The sequence below is a fragment of the Macrobrachium rosenbergii genome, chromosome 21, assembly GCF_040412425.1.
Source record: "Macrobrachium rosenbergii isolate ZJJX-2024 chromosome 21, ASM4041242v1, whole genome shotgun sequence".
Taxonomy (NCBI): Eukaryota; Metazoa; Arthropoda; class Malacostraca; order Decapoda; family Palaemonidae; genus Macrobrachium; species Macrobrachium rosenbergii.
The window spans coordinates 15,539,890-15,566,054 of NC_089761.1; the positions used below are offsets into that span (position 1 = coordinate 15,539,890).

Here is a 26,165-nt window from a genome sequence, read left to right on the forward strand (position 1 = left end):
TCTATATGTTTATTAATTTGCTAATTGTAATTATACTGTCGATAAGGACGGTTGTTTAAAAGAGGGGCGAAACGGTAAGTTCCGATTCCAGAGACGTTACGTCCCATCCCGAAGTTTGGCCCCAGATGCGTAATTTTGCAAAGAGAAGTGGTTTGAGAGGCTGGCCCCGGGCTAGGCGACGGCAAATCTAAACGTGGATCCTATTTCTTGTGAAATGTATGTGTTAAACACACACACACACACTACACACAAGGAAATGGATGCCCAATGCATTTTATATAGCAGCATTATTACGAAATCGTAATTTAATATCAAGATATTTGTCATAGGGATAACTTAGGAAACGTGCCTGAGATGTCGTCCATTGTGGACTCGGTTAATATCGTCTTTCACTCGATGAAAACACGCCAGGTATTGTAAATGGCGGAGAGGTATGCCGGTGTGGTTACGTGTCTGGCAGTTAAGGGAAGTCGTTACTGGTCCGTAAGTAGGTTTGCCGGCAGAGATTATCATGTTTGTTGATATTACGCTGCATTATGCTGACATACAAACATGTTTCTTCTGCCGGTGTGTGGGATTTTTCACGACCCTCACGCAATTTTTCTTCTCCTTATTCTTTTTTATAGTTTTTAAAGGAACGGATGACCTTGTTGTTTACAAGCCTCGGGATATAATAAGTGTTTTTCAAGACATCTCTCTCTCTCTCTCTCTCTCTCTCTCTCTCTCTCTCTCTCTCTCTCTCTCTCTCTCTCCACGATGTTTTCTTCGACTCGCTATTCTTCGAATGGCCACCTCTCGGCACCCAAGCCTCACGAAAACAACCCTTGAAAGGATCATCCCTTATATTCCCTGACCCAACATGGCGGCGAGGTCACAGAGGTGGAAGATGCCCTATGTCGCGTTTCAGTAAGATGAGGTCATTATATGTCATGGAGGGGGTTGGCTAAGGGACCCTAACCCCCGTAACCCCTCTCATTTATCCCTTAGGCTCTCCCTGGTGGGTTAACAGGCATAACACGCTTGGATGTAGAGTCGTGGGTTTTAAAGAAATAATATTTCTTCTTTATGTTCCAGACGTGTTTGTATATTTTTTAGCAAGTGTTTTAACGCGGTACTTGAGTTTTTACCTGTAAGAATGTTTGGCGTTTAGTTTGTTTTTCTCAAATTTGTTTTAGCTTGCCTGGTTTGTGTTATTTTATTATTTCTGATGTTCCTACCTTCATATTTTAGAGGTTCACTACAGGCAGTCATTCGTTATTAATATTATGACAAATGGTGATACCTGTAAAATTTCGAACAACAATGGTTCACAATTGTTTTTGTAAACATACTCTATCCTCATTTAAAACGGAGAAATCCTCAAAAGCTCTTTTTCAGTCCTACTTCTTCTCCGGTAGCCGTACATTTGCGGCTGTCCTTCAATTTACCCTGTAATGATGGGAAACTTTTTTTTTTTTCCTTTACGGAAGAGCTACTGTCTCTATGGAGAGCGAATAAGCACAGAAACCTGTATTCATCTTTCATTCTTGCTATTGCACGGTCATCTTAAGCGTAATCGTCATGAACGCACAACCCGGATGTTTTCTTGTGAGAAAATGATGACTTGGAAATCGCAATTCGCTAGATAAGAGGATGATACCGGCGTGTGTCGAAGATACCGATTTATCGCAGATTGCCACTGTTTAGTCTTTTTTTGGTAGCCATTTACGCGCAGCTAATGGAAGGAGGTGATGAAACGAACACAACTGTATGTGAGTATGTACATGTATATGTACATGTATGTGCGTATATGTATATATATATATATATATATATATATATATATATATATATATATATATATATATATATTATATATATATAGCTTATATGCTAACGTTTTGTGGTGAAAAACGTATCCAATAAGTGTGAGAAATTCGAGAAGTTAAGAGGGCATTTTAGTTGTTATAATTACATACGTCTCTTGTAGCAAGTGCTATTAGGTTCTGTATCTATCTATCTATCTATCTATCTATCTATCTATCTATCTGTTTATATATATATACACACACACACAGCAATTTCATCCCTTTCATAATAATTCAGATTGCAGAAGAAAGTGTTGCGTGCATGTTGTGTAGTTTTTAACAAAACATTCCCACATCGGGACCTTAATATACAATGGGAATGACTTCGTTTCGTAATCGCTAGAGATCTCACAGAGCAATTAAATGGCTTAATTAGACGTTAATGTCTGTGATTAAACGTAGTGATGTAGCTAATGTATAATTACGCTCACTAAGAGTGATTTTTATATAGATCTTATTTTTTCTCCCGTGTACCATAATTATAACCTTCGTAGCTTAATACTGCAGCACTGCTGTTCCATCATCGGGATTTCATTATTTATATTCTGGTAACACTGCATTGCAATAGAGTCTTGCTCACTACGCTACCGTTTCTACACGGTGACGTCATTTTGCAAGTATTAAAACTTTTTCTCTTTAAGTAGATGGAAATAAAGCTCTCACCATCTCAATCAACGTTAGATGGCGATGGAGTTTTCTAGTCAGTGAGCCGGGAAAAATTATTCTCTCTCTCTCTCTCTCTCTCTCCCTCTTTAGTGCGTGCGTATGAGTGCGTGCGTGCGTGTGTGTGTGTGTGTGTGTGTGTGTGTGTGTGCGTGCTGTGCGTGTGTTGTTGTGGGTATGATAACGCTCTCGCATGCTGTGAGCGTATACTCTGCAATTTCGAAACGGTAAAAAAAAAGAATGCTTAAGTGCTTCTCCGTCACAAGATAAGGGGGAGAAATGGCCGTGAAATGAAGCTTAAGATGATAGAGAACAATCGACTAATCACTCGGTTGTTAGAGGCTTGATGGGTTAGTTGACCGATCGAGAGTGGATTTCAATGGCGTAATTTACTCTTGCACGCACTCTGCGTCCGGTTTTGTGTGCACTGTTTGTATGTACATGTGCTGACTTTCGTTTAATAAACCGTCCTCTCTCTCTCTCTCTCTCTCTCTCTCTCTCTCTCTCTCTCTCTCTCTCTCTCTATATATATATATATATATATATATATATATGTATATATATATATATATATATATATATATATATATATATATATATATATATATATATATATATAATATATATATATATATATATATATATATATATATATATATATATATATATATATATATATATATATATATATATATATATATATATATATGAAAATTCAAGAGAGATTTTAAGTGCTTGTCACGTACTCACGATTACGCCGTAAGATTTAATGCTATATTTTAGAAGAGGTAGCAAAATTTTTTTCGGTGAATAGGTAGCAGAAGTTAATGGGTTTTTCCCCATGTTTGGTGTTTTCTTTTATAGCTGTAGAAAGTTTATGACTTCTCTTAAAGCTCGATGTTAATATTCATGTCGTCTGCACTGCGAGGAAGAGACGGTTTCCTGCCATTTACATACTTCTTAATTATTGGCCTTTGCGGCAGGATAAGCCTTATTATTTATGCATTCATACATTTATGTACAGCATGAATTTGCTGGCTTGCTATTAATTTTTTCAAGGGGCTTAGTGAATTAGGATTTTAATTTCTATTATTATCGGAGAACTGCAATTCAAGCAGTTAGCATGGTATGAGGAAAACGAAAATGCCATTAGTTTTATTAATTGTAACCGTATCTCCAGGTGCTGTTTCTTGTGTATCTTCGCCGCATATTTGCATCTTTGTAGCTTGTGCGTGTATCTTGTCTATTGCTTACCCATTTATGGTAATTAGAGAAACTACATGTTGGCGTTCTAATTATATTCTTCTTACTTTTGTTGTCTGTATAACCTCTATCCCGGTGGAGCGGATGGCACCTTCCGGGTTGTCAGCAAGTCTTTAGGGTGACGCTGCTAGCCCCACGCCCTTTTCAGCAACCTCCAAGAAGACGATGGTTCTCCCTGGGTGGCCTGATGGGCGGTTGGTTGGGAGTGATATACGGCGCCTACTAATGTGAGGTTGCCATATATATATATATATCATATATATATATATATATATATATATATATATATATATATATATATATATATATATATATATATATATATGTATGCATAGATAGATAGACAGACAGCTAGACAGACAGATAGATTTGTATTAGACTGCAAATCCGTATATCCAAGGCTCCTGGAAGCACCGAAAAAAGTATGGAATTCTAAACCATGTGTTATTCAGACAGATGGTCTGCCTGATAGTCTAACAAAAAAAAAGAGGGGGGCAGGCTGTTTGACACTCAGGTGACCCACTATACCTCCTCAACTTCCCCCTTCACAAACCCCATTCCCTGTAAGTCCCGAAGGGTATCCTGTTTGTTCCTTTTTATCTTGTATTAGCACCGTCCTAGATAAGTGCCATATATAAGATTGAAAATCTGCACAGACATCGCAAGATTAGCGTCCTTATGGTCGCACCCAATTTACCTGTTCTCCCACATTCATTGTTATGCTTAATTCGATTTTTGTTTTGTTTATCTTTGTTCCTGTTGTACTTGTTTCATCTTTACGTGCTTTAGATTTGTTTTCTGTTAGTGTATGTTACGTGTTCTTCGTTTACATGGTATCGTGTCCTACCTTTTGTTATTTTATGTCGAAATGTGTACAGGTGGTGGTCTGCTTCTTCTTACCTGGAAAAAATAAGGAAAAACGTCAATTCGTGTTTTTTAAGGCGCATATTATTATTTTGAATGTGCAGATATTCATATTGAGCAATCCTAATAACAAATTACCAGGCAAAGCAAGATACTATAGTATTAAATGTCAATTTGAAATATATATGCAGTATATATGTATGTGTGTGTTTGAATATATATATATATAGTATATATATATATATATATATATATATATATATATATATATATATATATATATATATATATATATATATATATATAGTATATATATATATATATAGTATATATATATATATATATATATATATATATATATGTATATATATATATATATATATATATATATATATATATATATATATATATATATATATATATATATATATATATATAGAGAGAGAGAGAGAGAGAGAGAGAGAGAAAGTTAATATTCTGAGTTTATCTTTTGAGCATAATAGGAAATTACTCAACTTGCTTTAGTCTAAGAAGTTACGTATATAAAATATACTTTCTAAAACGAAAAGATGGAAGCTAGCAAGTCATTTTCTAATTCGACACGTAACGAAAGTGCAAATAGGTAGAAAGTCTTGAAAACTGAGCAGTTTCATAAATGCGCGTGTCAAGGAACAAACAAAAAGTAACCTACAAATCGGACATTTGTTGTAATACGCACGCGCGCGCGCACGCGCCCGTTGACATATTTACTAATTTTGTTAAGTTGCCAGATGGGTGGCCGCAGTTGTGTCAGATATTAAATTGGGTAAAATACTAAGATGATAGGATCTCACTTAAACACTATAGCCGACGAAAATGTCATATAGTTCTCTTAACACAAACGCTATTAAACTTTCACACGCACTCATATATATATATATATATATATATATATATATATATATATATATATATATATTTATATATGTATATATATGTATATATGAATATCATTCTGTGGTAAATGTGTAAAGAAGTTGTCTAATAAAACATGTATTGCTAGAAACGTTTGCCAGTAAAATATGTAATCCCATAAAAGTCTTCTTACAATATATATATATATATATATATATATATATATATATATATATATATATATATATATATATATATATATATATATATATATATATATATATATACATACACACACACACATACACATACACTGTATATATATATATATATATATATATATATATATATATATACAGTGGACATATATATTATATATGATTAGAAAGAAACCAGGCAAAATAAAATTCTTGAAAAAAATGTGGATCGCAGTGAGTTTTCTCTATAATTATAGTCTAGTTTTTATGCGAGTTGGTCGCCAACTGCAGGAACTCTTATCTTTTGCCGAAACCGATATATTTTGCTTGGCGGTTATACTTATAGGACCGGCTTCTTTGCTTTCGTCTCCAAAGGATGTGGTTATTTGCAGTAAATTCGAAAGATGTATTTCTTTACTTTCTTCCGAAAAAATGTGGAATTTGTATTCCTTTGTTTTTAGCAAAGATTTGTAGATGTTTTTTCGTGTGGGTTTTGAATATTTAAGTTTTTAGAATTTCTGCTTGTCTGTCTTTTCTTTCTCAGGTTTGTTTTTCAATCTAATCCTAAAGTATAACTTTTATCGTATTTTTTTTTATAGTAAGGACATCCTGTGTCTTACTTTGTTCTGCTTTTCAGTGCGTCGACATCTTAATTATCGTTTGAAGCATTTATTCCTTGTTTTGGTTCCTAGTTAATTGAAGGCATAAAATCTCTCTCTCTCTCTCTCTCTCTCTCTCTCTCTCTCTCTCTCTCTCTCTCTCTCTCTCTCTCTCTCTCTCTCTCCACAGAAAAACGAGTTACTTTTGTGATATCTCCCGATTAAAACTAGAATAAAGGTTTAAATATTTCCCTTGAGACATTTACAGTGGACGTCTTTTTATGGTAATTATGGCACCGAATTTTCATGGAAGCCCATTCCACCAGGAGGGCGAAAGTGATCGAGACACAAATCTGGTGGCATAGTTGTTTACAAGACAAAGAGAAAAAGCGGATTCCATAGATGACTGAAAAGCGACTTTTGTACGTGACTTAATTTTGTTCGCCGGTAAGGAGGTCGGCGAATTGTAGAGAAGGGGAGAAGTAGAAAAAATGCGAAGGAAAACGAGTAAAAAGACGGAACACGTTTTCTTTTACGATGGCGGGAAAAGTTATAAATCTTGGGACGAGTTCTTACGTGTGCCTTTTTTTTTGAAGTATCCCATTTGAAAATCATGATAAACTATATTTTTTCTGCTTTTAGGGGTGGGGTGGAGGTTGGTAGAGCGCAGGGGTGGTAGATGGGGAGGGAGGCTATGGGCTCAAGAAATAGCGGAGTGGGCAGTTCCTCGTTGTTCCCCCTGAGGGGGTTAGAGCCGGCCTGAATTTTGAACACGGTTTCTTCCCGTATACTTTCTATTGGCCACCTGGATTTTGGGTTGGCATTTCTTCCGTTTTCTCCGGACTTCCGTTTTTTGCGCGTTTTTGTTTTGCATACTTCGAAAGCTCTTGGAAAGCAAAGCGAAATATTAAAAGAAATAAGGAGACTTATGGAGCCGAGGATGCTTTGCCAATTCTTTCCTGGTGTGGTGGTGACGCCCGATTCCGCGCTTGTTACGCTTCGCTGCACATTATTTATTAATTAAGTCAATATGTTATTTATTGATTCAACATCTGTGTTTCACTACACTTCAGTTTTTCTGGGACCTTTCTTTTGGTTTATTCATTTTTCGCTCAGGTGCATTCCAATCCGTTGATATTTGTTTCGTAAGTTAATGGTTTTTGGTTTGTTTCGTACAAATAATAATAATAATAATAATAATAATAATAATAATAATAATAATAATAATAATAATAATAATAATAATAATAATAATTGATCTGAGCTAATGTTAAGCATTAGAAGGCAACTTTGTCGCGAGGACTACAGTCACAGCAATCGCGAAGCCTAATTTTTTGACCATTGCCTAAGCCGCTATTCACCCTTCGCATGTGTTATCTCGACTCTTTACCTGCAATATCCGATAGGATCCGAGGCACTTCGTCCGTGTTCTTCTCGATAAGAATGCTGCCGCAAAGGAACATTGTTGTTTTAACAAAATTGAATGTGGGTGACTGGAGAATGTTGCGGATTTATGGGTCCATTTTCGAAGTTCTAAGAGGAACGGTATGGAGTTGCAAAACCTTCAGTTGTGTCCTTTTCCACGAAAGATGTATGTATATATATATATATATATATATATATACATATACACGCACACATATGTATATATATATGTGTGTATGTTTATGTGTGTATGGGTGTATGTGGAGAGAGAGAGAGAGAGAGAGAGAGAGAGAGAGAGAGAGACCCAATGTCAAAGAGAGAAAGCACGTACTATATAGGAGAAAATCCTTCAATATAACGAATGTGCCATAAAGAAACCGGGGAGAAAGTGAGGCACACGCGAGACCTGGTCTACAGCGTAAGAAAAACTGGAAAAATTTTGCTGTCTGGAAATGTGGCACAAACCCAGCAAAAAAAGGGGGTGGGGGTGGGGAAGGGGGAGGCTGGCTTATTGGCATGGTCCACTGGTATGTTTGAGAGATTCACTTAGACATAAGAAATCCTAGTGGGACTTAACGAGGACACGATTCGTCCACACACGATGGTTATCCTAATCTCTTCGGCCAATCAGGTCCCACCCTCGGCAAACGGCGAGTGCCATTGGTATCTCGGGAAGGGCAGCTCGTAGCTGTTGGCCAATGGAAAGGGCTCCTCCAATGCAGGAGAAAACGAACGGGCGTAACTAGGACCTCCCGAAGGTACCTGGCTGGGGGTTCGATGCAGGTACTTGGCGAGGTGGCTGGTATCCTGCGTCTTCAAAGGGGAACTTGAAGTAGTCCCCGTTTTTAGAAGCGAACATGGCAGTCTTAATGGCTGCCATGATAGTCCTATATGTTCTTTATGGTTTGCATGAAATGTCTTCGATGTTTTATAGGTCCCTTAATTATGATAAGTATTCAGGCACATTCGGGGGATTGACAGTCACTTACCTGTCTGTCTGTTCTTTGTGACTGACGTTGTATTCATTATATATATATATATATATATATATATATATATATATATATATATATATATATATATATATATATATATATATACATATACACACACACATATATATATATGTATATATGTATGTATGTACATGTATGTATATATTGCTCCTGGGTGGGAACTATTGGCATAAAGTAAAGTATATACTGGGTACAGAGAAAGTTATGGTAATTAGGTAAATTGGCTATTATAAGTGATTCAACAGATGTGAGTTTTCCAAAGGTTTTTTATGATAAGTAAAATATGAATACTACTTAACTTTTGCATTTAGTAATAAGACGGCCACTTGCATTATTGTATGAAGGAAAATAACGGCTATTATTAAGATGAAAAACGCACGGGGCACACACGCTTTTGCTTTTCCAAATCAGCCTCTGAATTTCAGGGGCAGAAGCCATGTATGCTTTTCCCATGCCTGCGGAAGAGCCCAGGGTATAAACGATTAACCACTTGAGTGGTCACCCGTGATATAATTCTCTCTCTCTCTCTCTCTCTCTCTCTCTCTCTCTCTCTCTCTCTCTCTCTCTCTCTCTCTCTAATCCTTGTGACAGTCCAAGCTGTCAACTCTCCCCAAGCTTCTTATGAAAGAACAGGCACAACAGTGGAGTCCAAACTACATGGAATACTGTACTTACGGTGGTTTGGTGCCCTTCAGGACACTTCCAGGATTGCTAAGTCACGAAAACGGCCCAGGACCAAGCCCTGTGTGCGAATATTATGTGAATGGACGGTACCGGGAGCTTAAGGTCATTCCACTTGCCTTGCAGTCTGTCTTTATTAGTATTTTCACTTGACTTGTCTATTCACATCACATAAATTACCAGTGTTTATCCTTTTCGGAGTGTCTTGATTTAAATATGTTGATTGTCCTTAGTTTTGTACTTCCACTGCCTTGTTTCTGCTTTCACATAACCTGATCACTGGAAGAATAGTATCGCGAGCTGGGTAAATATAAGTGAAAAAATATGCTTAACACGTATTGCAGTGAAGAATTAACCAAGTCCACTAAATCACAAATTGAAGAAGGCGATGGAGCGCTGCAGAGTAGTAGTAGTGGTAGTAGTAGTAGTAGGGATTAGGCTTTGAAACGGCTCCAGAGACAACCGCTCCCTTTTGCGCTTTCCGTTCGTCCTTCTGTTGCTACGGCCCCGCGTCTTCTTCCTGCCTACTCCCGTTCCTACCTCAAGCCGCTGCCGACTCGGTGAGCGTTATCTATCGCTCTGCCGTTTTCACCGTCATCTCAGCCAAGACTCTTCATTTTGAGATGTTGGGTCAGCCTGGCAGCCTGACCCCTTCATCCTCCCCCCTAACGCCCCTTCCCCTTAGGATGAGCGACTTGGAGAGAAAGCAGCTTAGCTGGCTCGCAGACTCGCCAATAAGGCCTAGGGAGACTAGCGCCCCAGCCGTCTGAATGCCGATATACTTTCCATAGCTTACTCCCCATGCCTTTGCTATTTTTGCTTCCTGCTACTATTGCTGCTGCAACTGCTTGAGCTGTATCGCTTTGCGAATTTTCAACGTTACCTTAATGACCTTCAATCTCACATAAGATAAGCTGCAAAGATAAGGTGTTCTGTTTAGTTTCAGTTGCCTTTTTGTACCGTTAATACCGGGTCTGTTTAAGCTTCCCGTGAGGACGTCTTCCCAGGTATCAAAGGGGTACGGGTCATTACAGGTTATCTGTAGTTTTTGGTAAAGCCCTCTAAGTGTTCGTGTTTCTCTGAGTACAGGAAAATGTGTGTGTACGCTAGTAAGTCTTCGTGCACTTATTTTTTGCATACACATGTTTGTTTGCATTTAAATGGACGTTAAGATTAAACTTAGACTTTTCATGTCAAAACAATGCTCATTCGAGATTATGACCTCAGCGGAAAATGTATCAGTAATTTATCTTGTCCGTAACTGTTTCTTCCCGAAATCACAGCATGAATGTGAATAATATTCATCCTTATTTGAAGAAGGATGAGGCTACTTCAAACGCCAAATGCCATAAGCGAAGGGCCGTATCAATGGATACCACGAATGAATGCAGGTGTCGTTTTCCACCTGCAGTTATGTACGGGCGTAACTTACACTTTTTTTTAGAGGACTCCGTGCGACGGAAAGGCGAAGAAATAAAAAAAGTAAAGAAAAAGGTGGTACAATAAGGAGGCCGTACCTGGAGAGAAAGTGGTTCGACGTAAAAAGTGCAGGTAATCCATACTACAGCTTCCAGCGGTTTTGACCGGAACAAGAAGATGCCGACCGGCCCCTTCGATTCTTGTATTGCACCGGAATTTTCTCATAGTTTTGTTTTCGTGTGCTCATTTTCTATGGAATCACATGTGCAGTATTTTCGTAAAGTCAGTAAACTTGCAGTGATAGTAACTATACACGTACTGTATGTACACACACACATAAGTATTTACGCATATTATATATATCTTTACACATATAAGTATATACATATTATATATATATATATATATATATATATATATATATATATATATATATATATATATATATATATATATATATATATATATATATATATATATATTGTAAAGAAAATCCAGGGGTGCTGATCTCATCTATGAAAGCGATGGAAAGCTATGATACCATCTGAAGAGAAAACACAACCATATAGACATTAACTTTACAGCGATGTTTTCCGGTGAATACTGTAATCTTGCAGCTTTTCGAATAAAGAATGATATTACAGAATTAAATTAAAATAAAGTCTTTGGGATATTTTCCCTACCAAGGAATGTCCCAAGGTTGCTTTGCCTCCTTTACAGAGTATCAGTCTTAGAACCAGTTTTTCTCTCTCTGTCTCTGTCTCTGTCTCTCTCACACACACACACACACGTACACAAACCTTCGGCGTGCCACGTACGCTGTGTTTTCACTAACTACGTGCCTTGTGGTTTTTTCGCTTCTCTTCGCGCACTTCTGGGTAGCAGGTGCCATTTTCTCCTTGGTTGGTTTTCATTTCATCCTGGATTACGGCCTTTTGGTTTGGAAATTGGCTCGTGAGGATTGGGGTTCGAGTTTTCGTTCCGATTAAATAGGGTTTCGATTGATTTTAGAGAGTCTATTAAGTGACGGTGATTAGTTTTATATGAGAAAGGGCACTGGTTGTTATTTGAAAAAGCTTTCACGCTAAAGCAATTTTTTATACTATGTTGGGAAAGTCTAGATTTTAAATGAATTCAAAGTTTATCATTATCATTCATAGATGCGTGAGTTTATAAACTTTGAAAATTAGCAGAAGAATGTCTCTAAATTTTAACGGTTTGCAAAAGTTCTTTCAGAACTGATTGTTTTCAATTTTCCTCACAAAACGCAATTAGGCATTTTTTTGTTTTTGCTCGCTAGCTGTCAGACGAGTCTGTGTCAGAGTCAACGGGTGAAGAGGAATGCCGGCGATATTGAACTTGTTCAGGCGGCATGAAGGTGCTGGCTGCCTTCTGGGGGTTTTACGATCACGGCTGCAAGGAAAATTAGGCAATAAACAGGAAATGCTCGAACTGAACGATGTAAGTTACCGAAGAGATTTGAGAGAAGAGATGTTGAAAATATATGATGACTTTAATCGCATCAGTCTGAGCTAAGAGTTTTACTCATGGTGTTCGAGGAGGAGAAACTGATTAGTGAAAACTGGGGAAAGTACATAGGAATAGATTTCAATTCCAGAATAAATTGTTACTATATTCAAAGATAATACAGTATGTAAAGCATTGACGGCTAGTAAACTATTAGAAATGATCTTTTTACGGTCTTCAAGGAAGATTAAGTAAGGAACGAAAATAGGACGTCAATTTTCGTCTTATGTTGGTCAAAACGAATCATAAAACCCCAACCGAAAACACGTATAGAAAATCCACTGGGAATCAACAATGCAACTGGAGATGAGAATGGTTTGTAGATGGGCAGTTAGCTGTATCCTTTCACCGCCGCCTTTTTAGAAACCTGGGATGTCTTGGCTTTTATAAATTAAGTTTTGATTTGATAGGCGTTTGAAAAAAGTTAGATAAAAAGAAGGCATTCAATGTAAAAGTAAATGAGGCCGTCTCCTCCTGAAAATCTTTGAACCCAATACAATGAAAGGTATTCCTTTAGAATAGAACTTGGACCTTTGTAATGTTCCAGTGTAGTAAGACGTCCACAAACGTTGGAAACGTTTGAATTACTGCCGTGCTTAACAACGCATCGGACAACATATCGGAAAGGATAAGCTGAGTCAGTGTATGTGGAGCAGTCGAGCCTGGCGGGTGCCGTGAGGAGGACCTTTCTTGTTTTTTGTGGGTGTCTCGTGACCGTGGGCCCAGTTACCTCTAGATCCAGCTGAGGAGATTGTTGGCCAGGAGGCTGATAGCGGACGAAAATCTGGAAATCGGGGCGTGGTCCCTGACCGTCTTTCGAGACCAAGTGTTTTGATGTTATCGCGTCTAATGGCTTTTTCAAATCTGATATATACGTAGGTTATCTGCAGGATTCTCACTGACATTCGCCGTACCTTCTGTCTCTTTTTCTCCTGGTGCTTTCATATGATTTGCAGATTTTCTCGTGTTGTGAATATAACCACAGACTGGGAGACTATTCGCATTTTTTTTTTTTTTTTTTTTTACATTTTTAGATAGACAAGGTATAACCCTTTTCACTTTTGGTCGAGACGTTACAATTTTGTCATGTGTTGCGCATTTCAGATAATTTCACGTTAAAAAAAAGACCTACTGTGGTCTTAAATAATCCCCTATTTCAGAATCCTGAACTACCATAAAACCAGACGGTGCTTAGTTATTTGTAAACAAATAACGAATAACCTGCAAACTTCGGCAGGGATAAAAGTTGGGGTTGAGGCAAAAACAGATTTTCAGCGTAAGTTGCGAAAGACTTTATGCCAGTCTGATGCAAATGGCAAAACTGTCGGAACATGTTTATCCGTCAGAACATCAACAACCTTTCGCCTTGCCACTATCCTGAATTTTCATCATGATTTATTTCTTCCTCGGTACTTACTAAAATCTCTCTCTTCTTTTACATTCTTTTTCTTTTATAATGTATAACGGGTTTGGTTGAAGGAGGAGGAGGGGAAGGAGGCAGGGGGTGGGGGGCTGGGGGAAGTCTTTGAGATATAGGATGGATTCGTAAGAATTAATGTGTTCAGGTTTCTCAGCTGAATGACAGTTGAAGGAGATAAAAGAAGACCTTCTAGAGAGGAACGTAAGGTGGTATTTTTAAGGTTTTGGGGTTTCTTGGGGGTTATCGACTGTGGCTTTTTGTGTTGGTGTGGGCATGCGTAAGAGACACAACAGATTTCAGAGATAAGCTGAGAGGAAGCAAATTGCATTACTCAGCAGGGGATTTTTTTTTATAAGAGATACTGCAAGAAAGGCTTTTAAATGGTGATTTATTAATTCCTTTATTTACAAAGGGATTTATTATTTTGGTTTATTGCGAAGTTAGACGTCACAGCTGTGACTGTCGAATGTTATGCGGGAAAACTGGTCTGATTTTACTTTGCTTATTTATTTTCTGTGATCAATTCGCCGAACATTGTATTTTAATTTTTTTATCTTGTAGGTTTATCTTTTGGAAATCCTAAATATTTGTATTTCGGCCTGTCGCGGACATTATTTGAGACCTTCATTATTTTAACGTCAGTATGAAAATAACTTTAAGCCTGAAATTATTGAAAGACTCTAGTAATCACTGAGGGAAAAGTTTAATAAATAATTAATACACGTGTCAAAGCAGAAATAAAGTTGGTTTTTGTTTGTGCTATTCTTATTCAAAATCTTGAGAAACTTTTTTTTTTTTTGTGTGGGGATGAAAAATGGTGCGGATCGGATCAGTCGAGTGCAGATCCCATCTTGTCAACCTCCAGTGTCCTTGCCCTTCGCCTTCTTCCTCTCTCAAGAAGGCTGCAAGAATGCAAGGTCAGTGGCGTGATCTCATCGTTCAGAACTGCTTTCCGCTTCGTGGCCTCCGCAGAAGAGTTTACTTGCTGTTGCTGGCTGCATTAATGGCTAACTGAAGACATACTGCATAGCTGTGGAGGTTTTGTATTATATCTCTCTCTCTCTCTCTCTCTCTCTCTCTCTCTCTCTCTCTCTCTCTCTCTCTCTCTCTCTCTCTCTGTGTTCATATTCGTCGCTGCATTGTCTAAATTTAAAAAGATGTCACGAAGTAATGTTTTTAAAAATTCAAAGGTTTTATTCTAACGAAATACCAAACGAACAGACACTTGCACAGTGACTCAGTACAAATCTCCATACTTGGCGCGCCTGTAACAAGCTACAAGTTTTCCTACAATACAAGAGTTTCTCGGAACAACTTTTCCCAGAGTTGGTTCATGGACACTAATGACAAGGCGTTGCCTTAACACTCGCGCACACACACATATATGTATAAATATAATGTGTATACACACACACACACACATATATATATATATATATATATATATATATATATATATATATATATATATATATATATATATATATATATATATTCGGGGAGACGTTCGAACGCCATTCATGCAGGTATACATCCATCCATCCTGCCATTCATTCCCTTCTCCCTCCCTCCCCCCTCCTTCCTCCCCTCCCCGAACATCCTCGGTGCGTCCCCCCTTTAACCTAGAATGACTTTCTCGGCATTTGCCGAAAGGAGGTTACCTGTGATCCAGAATAGAAACGCTTACTTTACATTAGAAAGTCCTTTTAGGCTGCGCATAGGCTCTCTTGTGTACTTTACAGCTGTTGCTACAGCTGGTGGTGTCGTTGCTGCTGGTGTTGTTAGCCCCGCCACTTCAGCTAATATCCGTGGTGTTGTTGTCGAAGGTCCCGTTCGTAGTCAGGCACCGGTGGGCTAATTTCTCACATTGTTTGGTTTTGGTATTGTCGTAGTCTTAGGGTAAAACGTGTTGTTACTGTAAATGTTTTTGATGTTGTTTTTCTGCCGCCTCCCCTCCCCTTTTTGAGGTTGTTTTCCTTCCCCTTTCCTTATTAATCTTATATAAATCACTTCTGGGCTAGATTAAGAAACTAGATTGTGTTCCCAACGTCTTTTGTTTTAAGAAGAAATTGCCGGTATACGTAGTCAGATTAGTAAAAGCCGTCCCTGTCATTTGTATATTTACTCATCCGTTCATGAGATTTTCCATTCGGCCAATCATCGCCCGTCCTGTAGACGCCACTGTCGCTGTCGTTTCAGAGACAGCCGCAACAAGGACGTTTTTTTGTTCGCCGGTCATTGCCATGGAACCATTTGATACCTGTTGGTAATTGCGACCATGCCGCTCTTTCTTTGCAAGTTGCACATTTCATCCATACTGTTGTTCATCCGTATAATCTTTTAATTCATGGTGCTTCCTCTTGCGCGTTCGTTGCTGAAAGAGATGCTGAAAACGTTCTTTGTAACTTTCACACTTTCCTTCCTGATTTTTTGCTTGACCTTTCTGCGGTGACTTGTCATTTTAACAGGACTGGGTCTAAAAATGATAAATTGAATACGGGATATTTCAGGAGTGCTGAAACCGTTCTGGTAACGCCTCACTATTAATATTATTCTTTGCGCCTCCATGAGAAAAGAGGGAAGATAAAGAAAGCTTATGGGTGACCTACCTAAGTTTCGGCAGACAATTTTGCCTTTTGATTAATAGTCATGAAATTAGCATATCAGAATTATACAAATCTCCTGTCTCCTGTGTTCAGTGACTCATTTCGAGATATAATAAAAGGTATTGCTATTGGGACTTTTGTTCTCCGTCAGATTTCGAAACCCAAATTCAGTTTGAGGGTTAATAGGCTATGAACAGTAACAAATCAGCTCTACACGCTGTGTCGAGTTTGAACAAAAAGGTAAACGAATTGATGCATTTAGATGCAATTGAACATATGGCAGAGATATTACATTTAATTTCAAGTTAATGATAAAGAAAGAATCGTAAACATTTTACCCACTGTGATAGGCATCATTCTTATCTGTTTGTCATCTTTAAACTTATACATCACTATTTTAAAGTGGGCAGATCGCGGACGAACTTGCCAGTTTTTTCTAACAACGAATATGTTGAACGCACCCAGTTTTTTCGCCATGTTGTTCGTAAGCAACAGCCTAACAATTGCTCGACCTGCATTCCTAACTGCATAGTAGGTCATGAGCAACCTACTCCGGGGGATTAGAGAGAGAGAGGCCTTGGAAGGCTTAAATTGAACCAGTTGAACCACGCACGCACACACACACCATACACATACACAGACGCATGCACACTCACACATACAGACAATGCGCCTAGTCGTTGCCAAGGTACCGAGATATTCAGGTGTCGATAGTTATGCGGAATGCATCTTCAATTTCCCGCTGGGAAGATATGCAGAACGGAGGCAGTTTCTTTCTTTCTTTTTTGTGATCTTCAGCTGAAAACCCTTATGGACTGAGTCAAGAGACTATAACCCGAGAGGGCTCCAAAGGGAAATCAGCCTTCAGAGAGAGAGAGAGAGAGAGAGAGAGAGAGAGAGAGAGAGAGAGAGAGAGAGAGTCATAGGAAAAGGTGATAATCAAATAAATATGAGGGGATACGAAAATAAAACTGATACACCTGAAATTCAGGAGACGTCAGGAGAGAGCATGAATGAATGAGCTCATCGCTTAAATATCTGATCAGAAGATTCCCCAAGGGCAACAGGCGAACTACTCCACAGTTGCAGCTTAGATAAAAATCCCAGCAAACCGAGTAGTATTGAAAACATGATGTTAGAAAACGACACACTCTTTGTAGAAAGCCTTTTGTAGAGATGAAAAAGAAGTCTGAATAGATGAAATTCCGTCCGTATTATTGTCATGTGTGCACATGGCTCTTACTCGCCTATGTGGGACGCGTTGATTCCAGCTGCGAAGAAGCCACAACGCTGCCAGCGGTGATACATAATTGGTCGAGAATAGTATGGAGGACGAGGAGCCGAGTTATGGGTCTTGCATGAATAAAAGTACATCTGAAAGTGGGGCCTAAGGGTGCCGTAGCGAAAGCAGGACTTTTCTTCTCTCTCTCTCTCTCTCTCTCTCTCTCTCTCTCTCTCTCTCTCTCTCTCTCTCTCTCTCTCTCCTTTAAGCAGAAGGAGGTTTGGTATTCAAGATAGTGTTGAAAAAAAAGAGAAAGAAAGAAGAAAGAGGTTGAGAGAGGGCAGCACTCCGAAGGGATTGAAGGGGAAGGGGTTATCGGAATGACTCGAGAGTTTCCTTTTTAGGTTTTTTGGGAAAAGCAGGTTTTATCCCAATGGTATTATTGATAGAGAAAGAATGAGGACAGGGCCAGTGCCTCTTCTCAGACCTCAGCAACACCACCACTACTACTACTACAACTACTACTACTACTACTACTACTGCTGCTGCTGCTGCTGCTCCAAATAATAATGAAAATAATAGCGATAAAAATGACATGGCTATTGACATTATATTGTACTTGGAACCATCGATCTATTTTTATTGCAGCCAGTTGGACTCGATCACCAAAAACCCGGTTGAGTTTGGAAAACAAGGCGTGAGCCAATTCATCTCTTCACGCCTTCAGCAAAGAGGTCACTGAATGGGTCAAGTGAAGTCGCGAAGGTCTGTTGCAAAGGTCGAATTCAGAAAGTTACGATTGTTGTGAGACCGGGGGTGGCGGGTGGGAGGAGGAAGAGGAGGAGGAGGAGGTTATAGAAACCGATTACAGTACTTGCTCAATGGGTGCCGAGTGTAGGTCGGTTTCTTAGCAGGGAATTTGGGGGGAGGGGGGAGAGGCGAAGGTGGGGGGAGTGATGGACGAAGGGGGCAGCCTGCCTCTGGTTTGAGTTACTAGCTATGTGAAAGTTACTGAAAGAATCGAGAGTTGGCGGGTTGGCACTAGTCGTTAAAGGCAAACGTGCAGAGGGCATTTAGAGATCCCTCCTTTTTTCTTCTTCTTTTTTATCTTTTAAAGAATGTGGTATGACTAGAGGAATCGGCCAACTACTTCTTTCTTATTCTTCGGGGAGGCCAGGAGATCCGGTACCGTTGTCGTATTTTTTTTTTTTTAGTATTTTTTTCTTGTGACCCCCAAACTCTATCTCGCCCTTTGTAAATGCATATTATACGGATTCCGAGAGCCCTTCTGAAGTCTAATCAAACATTGCTTCGGAGCACAATAGGCGAACAGATTTAGAACGCCCTTTTATCTGCTTTTATTTAGCTTTCGTAACAAATGATATTTGGTTCAAGAATATAGATGTGTCGCTCGTGGATCATCTTTTTACTCTTTAAAGCTAATAGTTTTTCATAAACGCTTAGATTTTTTGATATACGATCTCTCTCTCTCTCTCTCTCTCTCTCTCTCTCTCTCTCTCTCTCTCTCTCTCTGTCTCTTTCTCTCTCTGACTGCGACGGTAACACATTCAAGGCTGGAGATGTCAACGTTCGGAAGAAACTGTGGCGTGCATAAGTATGCTAACTTAGCATACGCATTACCTACCTCCTCATTACAGAGCAACTGCTTTTTTACTCGGTGTAAATAACCATGGACATCTTTCAGCCGGTCCGAAACAATCATTTCATGTCCGTCATCTATTTAGAGTGGCCCTCTGATTGGGCCATCCCCCCCGGGACGGCGTCCGACGAGAACCGCGAAGCAATAAAACCGTGTAACGATCAACCGGTAAACAATAGTGGACAACTTTTATGCAGCTTTTATGCACGCTGGCCAGCTGATTGCTATAGAACTGTTCGTTGCGTTCCATTAGAGCTTATTTACATCGGCGTTAAGCGACGCATAACTCTCTTCATATCATGCCGGTTTCTCCCCGGATTAGAGCCTATATTCTTCATTCTTTATGTCTTTCTGATTAAGGATATGAGTGGCGATATTACTTTACGAGCGTTCTCTTCCTTTTAAAGGTTCCTCTCGTCATGCTTCTTTTCCCCGTATAGTCGATTATGGCTCTACTGTAACATTTTTCGGGGTTTGCCGCTCGGGGAAACGAATCGTCGTATGGACTTACCTTTCAAAAAGATGAATGCGCCTAAGGGTTTATAAACAACGTTACGCCCTTAACTTTAATATTAGCGAAGATCAGGAGAAATAAAGACACAAAAGCACAAGCATCGTGGGCACGACCAACTATAGAAATTGCTCTGCAATACAGGGGATTGCAAGACAACTAAGAGGCCTTTACGTAACAACCAATTCAGTTTACGAGGTTGCATTATTATTAAGATTACGCTAACATACATTTCTTCAGTAAAGTCTGTTTTTCCTTTCGAAGATATGAAATAATGGACTAATATTATTTCGGAGATCAGGGATGGGATGACAAGATGAACTTTAGAAAAAAAAAGGATCTATAGAGAGATTAAGCAAATTGAACGGTAGCATTGGCCATGGGGAAACCGACTCCTATCACCTTGAAAGACGTAAAGACGAGACTTCAGTAAAGTCGCAATGAAAGCTCGACCTTACGGTCCATGCTTGCATGAGGAATGTAGGTGACGCCAGCCTGCTGAATTCGGAAGTTGAAGTAGGACCGAGTTACGGAGGCACATGCTCACACACGCACACACATACACACACATACACGCCGCGTTATGACACACATCCGGGACTTCTACCGTGTGTGTTTGTGTGACGCGACGCGAGTAATTTATTCATCTAGTTAATGATTTAAAGTTCAACGAGGTTCGTACAATTTTTTGCTGTTCTTCTGTTCCGTCCGCTTGGACCCGAAAGTTGGTGGACTTCATTTGCATAATCACTTTAAGATTCCTTCTCCCGGTTGAAATGATGAGTAAATTTATGGGATAGTATGTGTGCTTTTTGTTTCAACACGGAGGTAATAAAGCGTATAAATGATACGGTTTTCAGCCGTTAGTCTTTTAAGTCTCAAGTTTTTATATCACGACCGGGTAATTCGTCTAATAAATTAACATAACCCGTTTTTAAGTGAGGCGACTTTTTCATATTGTTTTTTTTTTCTCCAGTAGCTTGAGAGGCTTTATTAAATAAGGCCACCGAGGGCATTCATATTTCAAGCTTGATTAATGTTGACAAATAAACGAAGAGATGGAAGGAATTTTCTGTGAGCAAATAAGAAGGCAAATTAACAGGCAAAGCAGATTTTCGTGTCGCCAAACTATAGAAACTTGTTCCCTATATTAATGTAGTCTAAGAAAATGAACAAATTTCTAAGTGCTTGAGTTAAAATATTAATTATGAAATGAACATCGACGACTTTGTAATGAATGTTAAAACGGTCGTTACAAAATAGAGAAATGAATTTAACAATTTCTGACAATATAAAAGCATAAAGAATATCCGCTCGAAAAGCACTTTATGGTGTCTTTGTCTGTTGAGGAATGGATGGGGGCGAGATCTGCTAAAAACACTTTATGAAAGCAGTAAAATAACCCGAATATGGAGAGAGAGAGAGAGAGAGAGAGAGAGAGAGAGAGAGAGAGAGAGAGAGAGAGAGAGAGAGAGAGAGAGAGGAGGAAATTTGGAGGCAAAATGGAATATATATATAAAATGAGATATATATACATACATACATACATACATATACATACATACATACATACATACATATATATATATATATATATATATATACACATATATATGTGTGTGTGTGTGTGTGTGTACATAATATCTTTTACTGTATCTTACAGTGTACTATGCAGATGAAAAGACCTATAAAACACTACATACACGCTGCAACCATATTCAAAGTACATGTATTGGTATTCGAAATATATGGTTATAACGTGCATATGGTGTTTTTATAGAGAGAGAGAGAGAGAGAGAGAGAGAGAGAGAGAGAGAGAGAGAGAGAGAGAGAGAGAGAGAGAGAGTAAGGGTACGAACACAAACAGACAGTACGATGGAAAACAGTGAATAGAGGTTTCTTAGAAAATAGTTAATAGAGTTCTCCCAGACAAGATGCAGAGAAAAGACAAGACGATAAGAACTCTGATGATAATGATGACGAAGCTGGTCGAAGAACACAAGACGCTAATCTGAATGACAAAAGGAGGAGAAACCAACGCAATAAATAAGCCGAGAAGGAGACCGGAGTTGGTTCAGAAAGTCTCTCATGTAAATAAAACTCGCTCGTGTTTGAAGATCGCCGAGGATTGTTTGCCTGTTTGGTACCTTGTTTGCCTTTTATTCATTTGCTTCCTGGCTGTGCTTGCTTTGTTATCTTTCCCGTTTTCTTTGCCTGTTTGTCGGCGTCCGTGCTTGGCGTTGCCGACGCCTTGGCGAAGTTCTGCTCTTTTTGCATACATCTTTTTTTTATGTATATCGTATTTCTAAATTATATTTTTTCACAACTTATTCTTTATTTATCATTGTTTGGCTTATTAATTCATCTGTCGCATACCCGTTTATTCTTAGTCCCGTATTTGTTACTTATTTTTACCTTGTTTTTGCCATCTTTACTATTGTTTGGTTACCTATTTGCATTCGCAAGCAAAATTATCTTGTAAATTGCTCGGGAGTGACAGGCCATAGCAACGCAGGAGACGTTGCCTTTTCAAAGGAATGTGACCAGTGGCTTGCAACATCTTTGTTCGATGTCCATTGAAATTGATGTAGTAGTATCTCCCGAGATAAAATGGAAAGCTATTTTTCATCGGATATAAGTTATAGTATCTTAAACATTGCAAATGCTATACAAATACAATTTTTTTTTAAACTACAGTGTTTCAGGAATGCGGTACAACAAAAAAAATATTGTAGAGATTGATTTCATAATAAGGTTTTTCTATATATATATTTTATATATATATATATATATATATATATATATATATATATATATATATATACATACATATATATTCATACATTATATGTATACTAATTATTCAGATAAAACAGCGACAGTGATAATGGGCCGGACTGTCATAATAGTGTTTTCTTTTTTTATCGCTGCGATGATATAAAGTCTGTGTGTGAACTGCAGTGTTTGACTTGGGGTACGTGACTTATCTCATAATGAGAAATTAATGTTTCTTTTTTTTATGAAATGGCGGGTCTGGGTGAATGTACTGTTTTTACAACGAACGTGTCTTGTGCACGTCATGTAGGGGAGGCATTAATATGATCGACTGTGTTTTATGTATATTTCGTGTCTTCTAGTGGAAACAGAGTGATTATGAACGCTGGTGATAAATGAGTTTTTTGCGAGATCGTGTATATGGGTGGCTGGAGTGCTGGCGAACACACCTTACAGGAGAATGAAAGGAATATGAAAGATTAATGTTGAATGAGATTAAAAAATTAAGTGTAGTTATTTATTCAAGGAACTGGGCTCCTTATGATTACGAGGGCTTTTGGAAAATGAGTTGTATTTCCATTTCATTTGCTTATTTCACTTGTTTCCTTTCATTTGTCTAACCGTAAAATATAAAACTACATTTTAATTTTGTATTACTTTATTTTCTAGAAAAATTGTTTTCTTACATAGCAATTTTCAGATTTTATATTTGTGTTTGGTACTGGCAAGTATTCAAGTTCGATAAATTCATTCATGTACAAAACGTTTTATGTCCTTAATCACCCATAATAGTTTTATTAGAGAAGTTTATCAACGTACAACAAATGCCTTCTGTAGCAAACCCTTAATACTACAGCAGTCTTGGATAACAGTCTTAATCCACAGTCTGGTTCCGCGCATGCGTAACCGTGCGAACAACACGCGCTCTGACGGTGATTTCAACGCCATCAAGGTACCGAAAGGTAAATGAAGTTGTTTCTGATATAAACATACGCCGCTCATGTTACGCGCTTGTCCCCCGTCGAGTTATTTCCCGTTACGCTCAGCGGCAACGTCCTTTTATAAATTCAACGCGAACGTTTATGAAAGATCAACTTGCGATGCAAGAGAAGATATTTTTGCCATTGATCATGAAAATGTTTGGATGGCATCACGTCTCGAGGTACGAATGTCAGTTAAGCATTCATAATCAACATGTTTTGTGTGTCGTATTTCATTATATATATATATATATATATATATATATATATATATATATATATATATATATATATATATATATATACACACACACACAACATCCACACACATATATATATATATATATGTATATATACTCAAAAGATGTTGTGGAAGCGTTTAGAACAAGGGGCCTGTTCATGGTTCGGAGGTGAATATGACAGTGACTGTTGACTCTCTCTCTCTCTCTCTCTCTCTATATATATATGTATATATATATATATATATATATATATATATATATATATATATATATATATATATATATAATATAATATAAGAAAACGACTAGTTGCTGTGAAAACATCCTGTAAAGGTGAAATTTTCAGCTTGACTCTCCTGCAAAAGAAGTTTGGGAATTTCTGGTAAACACATCTGGCTAAAGTCTCGTTGCGAGTAGTACCATAAAGAACCTCTGTCCAGGTAATCAGTGTTGTTTGTTGCACGAGTGCTTGATGAAGGCTTTTGTTTTTTCTTCCTTGTGCTTCAAGTTCGAGACGTCAAGCGAGTCTTGCATCCATTGCTGTTGCGAAAATTAGGAAATTATGTGCCTTATTTTTTAATCTTTAACGTTTCCGCATTACTCTAGCATTTTTTGGGAAAATCAAATGTTGACTATGCGTTACGTTGTAACTCCAAGAGAGATTATTAATGCCAAAAATTTTACATATGGCAGTAAACTCTCTCTCTCTCTCTCTCTCTCTCTCTCTCTGCAAAAGCATAACTACTGTGATTCGGAAATAAAGGTCATCAGTATATATCGAGTAATGCTTCTCATTCTTCTAAAACTTTTCAGGCTTTAAACTCTCTCTCTCTCTCTCTCTCTCTCTCTCTCTCTCTCTCTCTCTCTCTCTCTCTCTCTCTCTCTCTCACTCTCTCTGCAAAAGCATAACTGTTGTGATTCGGAAGTAAAGGTCATCAGTCTATATCGAGTAATGCTTCTCATTCTTTTAAAATGTTCACTATGTATTCGAATGTGTGTCGAAGCAACCACGACAAATGAAGCGAAAAAAAAAAATCTAAATGACATACACAAATAAATCGATAAAAAAAAAATCACCGTGAATTGAAGTTCACACCACTATCTGCTTGGTACCGGGTAATACGAAACGATGCGCATTGAATAATGAATCCGTCAGGTTCCAATCATTTGGTGACCAGCCCAGGACCCTGATTGAGACGTGTCACGCACGCGTTACGAACGGTACCGGGATAGAACACACACACTGACCGGTAAAATTTGCCGTTGTTTAATGGAACACTGTTTCTTTCTTTTTTTGAAAGTATAAAGTACTTTTTTCATGGTGATATTTTACAGAGTGTGAGGCTCGCGTAAATTTTTTTTCAGGCGATTATTTCTTGTTTTGAATGTTGGAAATTGCATGTTTGCCATAATTTAGAAACTAGTATTTTATTCTAACAAGATGTTCCCAAGAAATGTAATATATATATATATATATATATATATATATATGCATATATATATATATATATATATATATATATATATATATATATATATATATATATTATATATATGCACATGTATATATACATATATGTAAATATAAACATATACATATAATCTTGTGTGTGTGTATGTATGTATTTGTGTCTGAAAACAGTTACCAAAGCTACTTTGCTTACATGTATTTGTAAGCAGTGGTTTAAATGAATTTACGAAAGATTTCTATACGATACAGTGACTGCAAGTAAGTATGTATATATGCATATATGTATCATACTCTGGCATATTTGGAAACCATTTGAAGGCCCAAAAGAAGTGAAGATTTCATTTAACTTGCCTGGCCTTGGACCGTAACAGCCCTTGAAGTACTTTTTGGCAGACTCGTTTACATACCTGCGGGAGAGAAAGTAGAAATTGTTAGACAAATGGTGTCAAGTGCTCTCGCTGTCATGCTCGTTAACAAATGTGCAGAAGAATAACTGGGGGAGAGGCGAAGGCATATGATGAGAGAAAGAGAGCGAGAGAAAGAGAGAGAGAAAACTGTAATATTAAAACATGATGATTTTTAAAAAATATACCTCAACATCTGAAAAGAGAACTCTTTAGTTTTCACACATACACACACGCACACATACACCCACCACACACACACACACACACATATATATATATATTATACACACACACACACACACACACACACACACACATATATATATATGTATATATCATGGCCACGTTCAGTTTTCAATCTACGTAGAGAAAACCAGCAAAATATAACAAAGATTCATCCGTTCACTGAGGAGTTGACCGACGAGAGAAAGTAGAGAAATAAATGGGAGAGATATAAAAATAACAAGGTAAGATCA

The 26,165-nt window shown here is 38.0% G+C and overlaps 1 protein-coding gene and 1 long non-coding RNA gene across 4 annotated transcripts in view; one reads left to right on the plus strand and one right to left on the minus strand.

Moving 5' to 3' along the window:
- The window catches only part of LOC136849703 (uncharacterized), a 100,168-nt gene that overhangs the window by 23,960 nt on the left and 50,043 nt on the right, over positions 1 to 26,165 (minus strand). The window contains exons 1-2 of one of the 3 annotated variants that reach the window (XM_067123059.1): positions 9,444 to 10,064; positions 4,621 to 4,673 (exon numbers count right to left, since the gene is read on the minus strand). The exons of 1 other annotated variant lie outside the window; for it this stretch is intronic. The gene's annotated coding sequence lies outside the window, so the exon portion shown is untranslated. Of the gene's footprint in view, positions 1 to 4,620; positions 4,674 to 9,443; positions 10,065 to 26,165 lie in introns of those variants that run through there. One more of the 3 variants, XM_067123060.1, reaches the window with a different exon arrangement.
- LOC136849705 (uncharacterized) overlaps positions 1 to 26,165 on the plus strand; it is a 626,170-nt gene that overhangs the window by 16,437 nt on the left and 583,568 nt on the right. The gene's annotated exons all lie outside the window — the stretch shown is intronic.